The sequence below is a fragment of the Biomphalaria glabrata genome, chromosome 11 (assembly GCF_947242115.1).
Source record: "Biomphalaria glabrata chromosome 11, xgBioGlab47.1, whole genome shotgun sequence".
In the NCBI taxonomy this organism is placed as follows: domain Eukaryota; kingdom Metazoa; phylum Mollusca; class Gastropoda; family Planorbidae; genus Biomphalaria; species Biomphalaria glabrata.
The window spans coordinates 24,726,835-24,737,336 of record NC_074721.1 but is presented as its reverse complement, the minus strand read 5'-3'; the positions used below and the strand labels follow the sequence as shown (position 1 = coordinate 24,737,336).

General features: G+C 31.3%; 1 long non-coding RNA gene across 6 annotated transcripts; it reads left to right on the top strand.

Annotated features, from left to right (window-relative positions):
• Positions 1 to 2,651: 2,651 nt before the first annotated feature.
• Positions 2,652 to 7,930, top strand: LOC129921692 (uncharacterized). Of its 6 annotated transcripts, none has more exons than XR_008773669.1 (5): positions 3,675 to 4,004; positions 4,280 to 4,432; positions 5,591 to 5,716; positions 6,063 to 6,131; positions 6,492 to 7,930. It is a non-coding gene; the product is annotated as an uncharacterized LOC129921692 (long non-coding RNA). The 6 variants fall into 6 exon arrangements; XR_008773670.1 differs by lacking the exon at positions 3,675 to 4,004 and adding an exon at positions 4,025 to 4,138; XR_008773672.1 differs by lacking the exons at positions 3,675 to 4,004; positions 4,280 to 4,432 and adding an exon at positions 2,652 to 3,630.
• Positions 7,931 to 10,502: the final 2,572 nt, after the last annotated feature.

Here is a 10,502-nt window from a genome sequence, read left to right as displayed (position 1 = left end):
CTTCTCCTTTTAACATCCCTTCCATTCCTTACACAAATTCGCACCATTATTCATGCACACCGTGCTGCGCTACGACCGTAAAACGCCCCCTGTATATCTATATTATAAAGTAGAATGTGAGGTGTATGTATGTATGTATATATCTATATTATAAAGTAGAATGTGAGGTGTATGTATGTATTTATGTATGTATGTATGTATGTATGTTACTTATAGACATCAAAACCGCTTGACCAATCTTGATAAAACTAGGCAGGAATGTTCCTTGGGTACTAACTTAGACCGTAGTGTATGTATTGTAGCCCTAAAACAAACTTAAGACCCTCAAAAAAAAAAAATAAAGTTGTCCGACTCTATTACAGTATTTTATCGATCTAGGCCATGTCTACAATGTTGACATGAGAAAAGATCGAAAGGATTTAGACCTAGATCTAATTTTAAGAAATACACTTTGCGCAGATAGTTTTTTACTTTGACACATGAAAATACAAAGAAAGGTCCATTGATTTCATTATATAATAAAATTAACCTTCAATTGTGTGTTTCAAAAGCATTTTTTACATAAATTAGTTACTGATATCTGTGACTACAGATTTCCTGGCGAACTTTTTTCATTAGACAATACCGTAATGAATCGCGTACTAAAAATTAATTCGTTTGATTGTTTACTTTATAATCCCATCCCTAGATCTAAAACTCTAATTCAACTCTAAGATGATAAAACTTCTCTTCGCACAGATAGTTTTATACTTCAACACATAGACATATTAATTAAAGTCCATTCATTTCATATTTTGATCAAATAAACATTCAAATTTGGTTTTCTAAAGCTACATTCGCTTACGAAAGCTGCGAAGCCGAGTTGAGATAGGCCTAGATCTATATTCATTCATGAATCGCGTACTAAAAATTATTTCGTTTAATTGTTCACTTTATAATCCCATTCATTGAACAAAGCTATCGCTCTTTTCGTTTTTAATAGATAAGAATGTATCGACTTTGGGTAAACCCATTTTCGCAAAACTAATTTTATTTTCGTAGCGAAAGAGAAATAACGTGAAAGGATCATTAGCTACGTTTAACATACATCTAAATCCAATCCACTAGATTATTCAAAAGCATTTTTTACATAAATTAGTTCCTGATATCTGTGACTACAGATTTCCTGGCGAACATTCTTTCATTAGACATTACCAAATGGTTACACATTAACACATCTCTCTACTGAGTCTATTCCTAGGCCTAGGTCTAAAACTCTTATTGAACTCTAAGATGATAAAACTTCTTTTCGCAAAGATAGTTTTATGCTTTTACACATAAACATACTAATTATTGTCCATTCATTTCATATTTTAATCAAATTAACATTCAAATTTGTTTTTCTAAAGCTACCAGCAGCAGTAATGTAAGGCCAAGGCAGCAATAAAGCAGCTAATTGGCAGAACTACAGTAGGAATTATAGCCTGCAATTACAAATATAAACAAACATAAGACATAAAAAAAATATAGAATAATCATTATAATGGATTATATCTAGACTAACACATACTCAAAACAATATACGCAGGTAGTAACAATCACCCTCATTTAGCTAATAAAAGCCATACATTAATGATACCCAATTAAAAGCCTATGCCACAACACACGTTGGGCCAGACAAAAATATTATAAATCTAGGTCTAGGCTCAACAAAGCCGCCATTATGGAGCATCGGGTAGGACGCAGCCATCTTTTATCATGAAACATGCCAACTTGATAGAGCCGTTATCCTAACAATATTATAATACTAATACAAATACTTTTAGAAACAAAAGATAATAGAATATTTACAAATAGACATAGTATAGAAAAACAATAAGGGGATCATTAAGGATGGCTAAAAAGGGGGGGTGACGCTATCCAGATTAATGGAGCTTCCGGTTCCATCATAGACAATGGCTAAGTAATTAAGCCGGTGATGCACGGCACTAATCCGTTTACATCAAAACAAATAAAACAAATCTGAAAACAATCAATCCTAATTATAATTGACTAAAGTAAAAATAAAACAATTCCTCAACTTACAGGCGATCCCAGCTGAAATTACAAACAATTACTAACACACACTACATGGTCACATAGACCAGCTACCTACAGACCAGTGGCCCAAACAGGAAAAAGGGACAAGACACGGCACCATCCGTTCTATTTATAGAGCCAGGTCATGACTCACCTAAACTAACTCTAACGTTAAAGAGCTGGCGGGAGACACGCATGCACTCAGCACTAGCCTAGATAGTTTACACAAATTAAAATACATATATAAATAGATAAAAAATTAGAGGAGTTGGATGGATGTCAGAAGCTATTTGAGACGCATGCCATTAGGAATCATTTTATAGGTAGCGGAGTGCTTACACCCATTATCACTTCCGGCAATGACAACCTTGCAGACATATATATGATGGTAATAAAGAAATCATTCCCTGTATAGATCTAGGCCTTGTATTATGATTTTTTTAAAAATCATAATACTTACTTAAAGCTAAACTATAATGCACTATATCAGTGGCGTCACTACGGTCGATGTCACCCAGTGCGGTAAGCTCAGGGTGCCCCCCCCCCCGCCATTAACTGTATCCAAATCTTTCCCAAAAGAAAATATCCATAGACATATATATATATAGACTGGACGATAAAGAACAAATTATTATCGGAAATATTTGGGAAAAGATAAGTTTGTAGATCCACATCACAAACCTATATATATTTGCCTATTTCTATGATTATAAAACAAAGACAAAATATTGGGAATATGGCAGTTTTGCACTTTTCAAAACTAAAGATCAAAGGTATATATTGACTGAAATGTTAGTCCTAGAATTTATAGCTCAATCGCCGCCATTTTTTTTTCACATAGATATAGTACATAAAACATATTGACTCCCCCCAAATAAAAATAACTTCCTACTTCCAGTCTATATTTATTTATGTCTATGAAAATATCGCTAATTCATTTTGTTGAACCATGGAACTATACTAATGGAACAACAGCTCCTAGTTTTTACTAGGGGAGTGCCGTCGCGCATCATTTTCACGCATGGTGCAATATGGAGAAATTCAGGAGGATGCAAAAGAAGAAATTTACTCCTCCAGTCACTTGGACTGACCTTCAATGAGAGTAAAACTTTCCTACGCTTTATTTTATTAGATCTCTAAAAACTTCATCCATTTTCTCACAATGTTTTGTGATTTATAAAATTTTCCTGAATAAGGGATCGTCACAAAAGTTATTTTTTTAAGGCCACCCCATTAAAATAGCTGTTTTCAGTACTTTCAAATTTGGGTATTTTACAGAAAATCTGGATTTTTTTTTATGTCCATTAAATCATTATCATCTGTCCCGCGTAACTAAATCCTCCACTTTTCCCGGTCACCAATGTTCTTAACAAGAGAGAGAGGCTGGTCCATTATTTGCGTAGTCCAGCCAGCTTTTCTTCTGACAAACCTTTTTTCGTTTATTCTCTTAAAGGATATTTTTTTTAAAGTTAGTCTTACAAAATACAATTCCAAACCAACTCATGCAGTTATCGTCTTTTCACAGTATTGAGGAGTCATCCTTTTTGCCAGCCAGAGTGTTAATTGGCAAAAGTAAAAAATTCATTATTTTATTTTTTTTAGTAAATATTCACAACTATATCTTTTATATAATAATATATTTTTTTAATAATAATATCTTTTATATAGACATGCTTTAATAGATCTAATAAATGATTAACGCGGCCCTACCAATATGGGTATATTAATACTTAAATCTGGGTATTTTAAATTTCGAATGCGCATTTTTAAAAAACCGAACTTATCTATAGATCTCTTATATCTAGAATAATCTACATCTACAACACCCAGACTTAGACTATATGGTTCTAGATCTATTTAAAAGATATTTTTAAAAAAATAACTCAACAGATCTAATAAAGTCATGATTTCCACTCTATTTTCTCTAGATCTAGACCATACATGAGGTCAATATGAATGTTTATAGATCTAGTCTACGTCTAGATCTATCGATCATGACTATAGTTGACTATAGACTATAGTCTATAGACTGTATTATACTGTAACTGTATTACTAGTATTATATTAGTGTATAGTGACGGTAATTATAGTCACTATAATCAATAGTGTATTGCCTGTAGATCTAGTACCTGTACTAATATTAGTAGATGTAGATTTATAATAATAATACTTTTTAATAGTAGAAAGTAGATTTATAATCTATCAATTCTATCTAATCTAGATCTAAATCTAGACTTCACTTTCACATCACATGATTATTGATACAGACAGTGAATGAAACGAATGCAGTGATTATATTATAGTTTATACTGACTTATAGCTCTACCAGTTGATTATCATCATCTGAGGTCATCTCGAATAATAATCTAGACTAGTATGTCAATGTCTCTATTAAAATAATTAATATCATCAGCCATATATCATTTTAAATATTAAAATAGTAGACATAGATTTCTATATTATAAATAGATAGATTAGATCTATAAAATATAATTTTACAAACTTTAGAAATGATTGATTTTATTTTTAATTGATCAGCCTTCTAGACTAGATCTAGCATCTCTAGCTAGACTCTAACCTGTAGTTTGTAGATCTTGGAATTGGATCGAAATTCACCTTCCTAAATTGTCTCTAAAGTCTGTAGCTGATTTGAGAGGCCCAACGAGGCAAGAGTCTATTACTATTAGTACTCTGTCTCTTGATCTATCTAGTAGGCCTACTTGGCTAGTGCATTAGCCTTAGCCATAGTGTAGTCAAATCTTGACAACTAGTCTTCTAGATCTAAGCTTCTAGAATAATTAGATCTAGATCCAGTTTAGATTTAGAATATAAAAGTATTTTACTAGCTAAAATACTAAATCTACTGATCTAAATTCTAGATAGATATATTGATCCAGTTTAGATTTGGAATATAAAAATATTTACTAGCTAAAATTCTAAATCTACTGATCTATACTTAATATTTTAGATATTATATGACATCTACAAAAATTATTATTAAGATATAATTATAGAATCTAGACTAGTTATTTATGTACATAAAATATATAAATAAAAGATAAAATTTATGCAGGCCTAGATCCCATAAATTTATAATTGATCCAGATCTATCAGTAAAGTTACCTTCGATGGGAAGTTTTACCCAATCTAATCTATACAAGACAATTTATAATCCATGCCTCGCCTACACCCCATACATTAAATAATAGTTCCCATTCCATGCCATGCCCAGACCCATGAGTTCATGAAATAATAAATGATGTGGTGTCAAGTTGGATCTATCCCCTGAAATTCAGCACTTTAATATAAAACTCTCATATCTAGTTAATTATTTGCTATGACACTCTGATCAACTTGGACTTGTGTGATACATATATGTTTCTTATCAGATTTAATGAATGAAGTTTTGGTGCATTTTAAGGCTACAAAAGTATCATCAGGTGCATTCTAACCATTGGTATTTTTCCTGGCAACATTTCTATTCTAGTCTGTGATAATTTATAAATTTAAAAAAATGTTTGTAATGTTTCAGTTATTAACAAGTAGAACCATGCCAACCAGTTCTGATGATGTACCAGAATGGCTCAAGGATCATACTTATACTATTTCTACTCTCTGGGCAGACATTAATAATATTGGCATCCATTCAATATTTATTGTAAGTACTACTATACAATTTTTATTTTAGTTATCTAAAAGATGTTTTATGAAGTGTGATTTTCATGGTCAAGCAACATCCAAATATCGGGGATGGAATTTAACATTTTTCTCTAGTTTTTTTTTTTTATAACACTCTTAAGCAAATTCATCTTTCATGAATGCCTAATATACTTGGCTGTTGTGCTGGCCATTCCTTTACAATAAACTGTTAGATGAAATTAGGCAAAATTATGTCTGATAATTTGTATGTTTGATACAACAATGTATTCAATTTAATAATATTATTTTTTAATTGTAATGTTTTCAAAAGAAATTAGCCATTATGCCTAATTGTATAATTACAGTTATGTTTGGAAATGCAAGAAAAAGGCATGCATTCCTGACAAGTCAATGATTGGTTGCACCTCTTAAAGGTAAGGTACTGCAATTTTTCCCTATGCACTTTTCTCATAAGCTGAAGTACTTGTATTTTTGAAAAACTAGTTTTCCATGAAAATGTAAATCATAATATATGTTATAGTTGCTTTTAGATGAGTGCAATGTCCATCAAATTAACTGAATATCTGCCTTCACCTTTAGTAATAATTCATAACTATTAAGGTCAGGGCCATGTCTACACATTAACACAGTAGCTCCTTTTAGGTACAGACTATTTTTAGAATAGCAAAATTATATAATTATACTTAATAACATATATACATTTAGCATGGTCAACACATATGTCACACATATTTTTATTTTTTAAAAATCCTTTTATTTATTTTTATAACTAGATAACTTTCTGTTATGAGAAAAGATGAGATTCTTGGACTCCTGCATAGCACCACCAGAAAGGAAAATCCCATCATGTTGCAAAATAAAAGTCTTGGACCAATTTTAATTTAAGATATATATATTATACTGTAAGCTCTATACATATTTATGTATATCCTGTCATTCAGCCAACAGGTTTGGATTTAGTATTTCTTTAAATCTGTTTGATATTGTACTTGAAAACTATTAATCTGAGCCCCATTAAAACAATAGGGAGTGCAGTGAATGAGTGGTAAAGCACTTGGCTTCTGAACTGAGGGTTCCTGGGTTCAATTAAGACTGGGATTTTCAATTTCAGAATTCAAAAGGCTAGGGATACATGGCAATAGTAAGGAATAAGTAAAGGCAGTTTGGGGATCCATGGCTGAATGGTTAAGTCATGGGTTTGAATCTCTGTGAAGACTCGGATTAAATTTTTTTTTAGATTTTTGGGTGCCCCTGAGTCCACCTAACTCTAATGGGTAGCTGACTTTTGTTTTGGAAAGTAAAGATGGTTGGTTGTTGTGCTGGCCACATGATGCACTGGCCAAAGAATCAAATGACCTTAACATCATCGGCCCTATAGATTGTGACGTCTGAAATGGGATTTTTTTTTCAAAAGGTGGTTGGTTGTTGTGCTGGGTACATGACACCCTCGCTAACCATGGGGCACAGAAACTGATAAACTTTATATCATCTGCCCCATAGATTGCAAGATATGTAAGGGAAATTTTACTTTTTTAAAATTAAAATAAGAATCTATCAAAAGTAAACATAAAATATGGTGCATTCTCCTTAAAACTAAAGCCTGGTGCGAAGGTTTAAAATGTTGGCAAAAAAAAGCAACATCATATATTCTTAATTCCCTTTGCAAAACTTACTGAGAAGAACATGCATGTTGTTCCCTCATAATTTTCTTGACAGAGGAAATCTTGTTTATATTAGATTTGAATTAAGCAAATTAAGAAAAAAATTATAATCATTATTTCAAATGGTTGTATCTAAACCTTATGAATTATTTTTCCGTTATAAGTATATTGAGATTAATGGATAATCATGAAATTGTTAAATAATTGCTGCTATCATTCCATTGACTAAAGAACCATAATTTTTTTTTTTTTTAAATTAATTTCAAAATGATTTTTTTCAAGCATAGAGTTCACATAGATCTTGAGCGAATTTTTTTTTTTTATTTGACTAATGCTTCAATTTTATTGTATCATATTAGTTGTTAATTTTTATTACCCAGAACATTTAAAAAATGAGTACACTATTTTCATGTAATAATGTAACTTGGTATTCACACAATGCTCAAAATACACCATAATCTTTAGGCCATACAGATTTGTATAAATTAACTTGTTTAAATACATTGTAAATGTATATTGTTAGGATAAGAATAAAGTTTTTCTGTAGACAATTATTGTTCAAGATTTGTTGATGCTCCTGCTTAATCAATTATATATACAGGTCATTAGTTTTAACACGTCTGATAATAAATGACAGTACAAGTTAGTGAATGAAAATTTGTCATTATTTCAGCTGCTTTAGTCCTACATCAATGTGAGGTACCAGTACTTTGATTGTGTCATATAACAATTTAAAGCAACATTTTGAAATGAATAGTCTGTAGAATTGACAGTAAATACATTTAAGTGATGGGCTGTGATCTGCTTGAATTGGGAGCTGATCATGTATTGAATTTGTGTTTTTGATCTTTACTTCAAGTAAATGTTAATGAGCAATTAATTTTTAATGAATAAATAATTTAAAAATAAATACAAAAGAACCATAAACATCTACTTTAGTTTAATAATTTTTTTTCATCAGAACAGAATTTCCAACTTGGCATTCTTAAAATAAAATATAATTTATTTAGAGTAGAGTCAGAACACAAAATCATAGTTTTAAAATATTAAGTAAATTAAGCTAAGCTGTGACCTCTTATAAACATTTGTATATAGACTATACACAATTTAATTATTATTTTTCATCAAATAGCAGGAACTACTACATGTACTTATGCCTATTTGACAATAAAAAACCATAGTCAATGAAATAGTAATACTAGTAAATGAGATAAAAGTAAATTTAATATCATCAATGCTATTGAAGCCACACTTGTTTTTTTTTTTATCTTGTTTGGTGGACTGCAATTAAAGTTGCTATTAATTTCACTGATCGTCTTAGCTGAAATGCCAGTGTCGTCTCTTTGAATCCTAAGCTTATTTTCTTGGTAACTGGAAGTCCAGATATTTGGAGTTTCATTTTAAGCACCTATACTTTCCGAAATGGCATTCCGATAGGCTAAACCATTTGCCTAACATGTCATATGCACGTAAAGAGGTAACACAGAAATGCTTAGGCGCCAACTTACTTTAACTGACATAGAATAAGAGAGCACCTGGTTGCATACAGCTTCAGAACGAGACAGCAGGAGGTCACTTACAAAGGTGTGGTATACACCAATGAAAATTAATTGCCGAGGGTAGATGGCAAAAAAAAAAACAACTGATTCTACCACAGGTGGACAATGGTTATGCCTGTGCTCAGTGTGGCATAATATGTAGGTCACAGCTGGGGCTGAGTAGCCTCTGGAAACAGCATTCCTCATAAGTCTTAGGAATCAAAGACAAGCCTATCATTTTTGTAGCATAGTTTGTAGCTTCTGTAAATGCTTGAAATGCCGACACAAGTCCTCTGTGAGTTTGATGGATTATAAACATCTTACTTCTTTGCCTCATATTAAATGGTCCTTCTCTCTGTTCCTCTAGGTACTTGCATTTATCTAAATATCATTGATATATCGTAACATGTCATCAAAATAAAAGCTAGCATCTCTGCAACTCGTTTACAAGTCAGAAGTCATCAATAACACTTGCCATTTAAAAAATAACAATTTAGATTTGTCAAATCAGTGACTGATTATTCGATTCATTTAGGCCTATAAATTTTTTATTTGAATATAGCCTATAATGATCCTTTACACTTTGTGACTTTACTAGTATACTTTGGAGTAGACTTGTTGAGCTAAAGTCGGAAGTACACATTGAGTTTTACTGTGATCTACTAGATTACTAGATCTAGATGTAGATCTATATATATTTATATTATATTATATTATATAGAAGTAGACAGAGTATCTCATCAATAGTATCTGTCATATCGTGATCAGTAGGCGGCTGCAGGTTTATAGATCTATTCCATGACAAAAACCCTGGCTAGATTTAGATCTACTGGTCTAGACATCTAGATCTAACTAGAATTAAACTAGAAAACTGAATTAGAGAAGTAGCTTTCTGGATCTAGAACCAGAATCTAGATCTATATTATTAATATTAGATCTAGTTGCGTCGAACGCTTAATTTTTGGTTGTTGTTTTTAATAAATGCACATAAAATACATTGTATTTTGGCAATAAAAATACCCAGTTGGTAGTCCAGTAATTCTAATAATTAATTAATGAATGACTATCAGTATTTGTTTTAGATCTATCAGATTCATATGACTATGACTTATTATTTATACTTATTTTGTATCACTCGTCCAAGAAAATCTAGCTCTAGATCTATTTCATTTTAGATTAGGCTATAGTTGTTTTGTTTTTTTTGTCATTTTATTTAGGCTACAATATTACCGAGATGAACTTTTTCTTTGTTTCCCACGAGACGTGTATGCCTATAGCCTAGTCCTTTCGATAATAATAATAATAAAAACGATTAGAAATGCGTAGCTTGGAGTGTCAAAACTGTATTAGGCCTCCTATTTTTATTTTTATTTCGTGCAATTTAGTATATCATAACAAATACGCATTTAGAGGAACGGTAGACAGGTCTCCATCCAGATTTAGTGTAAATAAACCAAACACAGAAACACTGAAAGATTGTATTTTCGGAATTTAGATTCTATTTTTTTGAAAAAATGTGGCATTTTATAGGGTGGTCGAAAAAAATAACTTTTGTGACGATCTCTTATTCGGGAAAATTGTATCT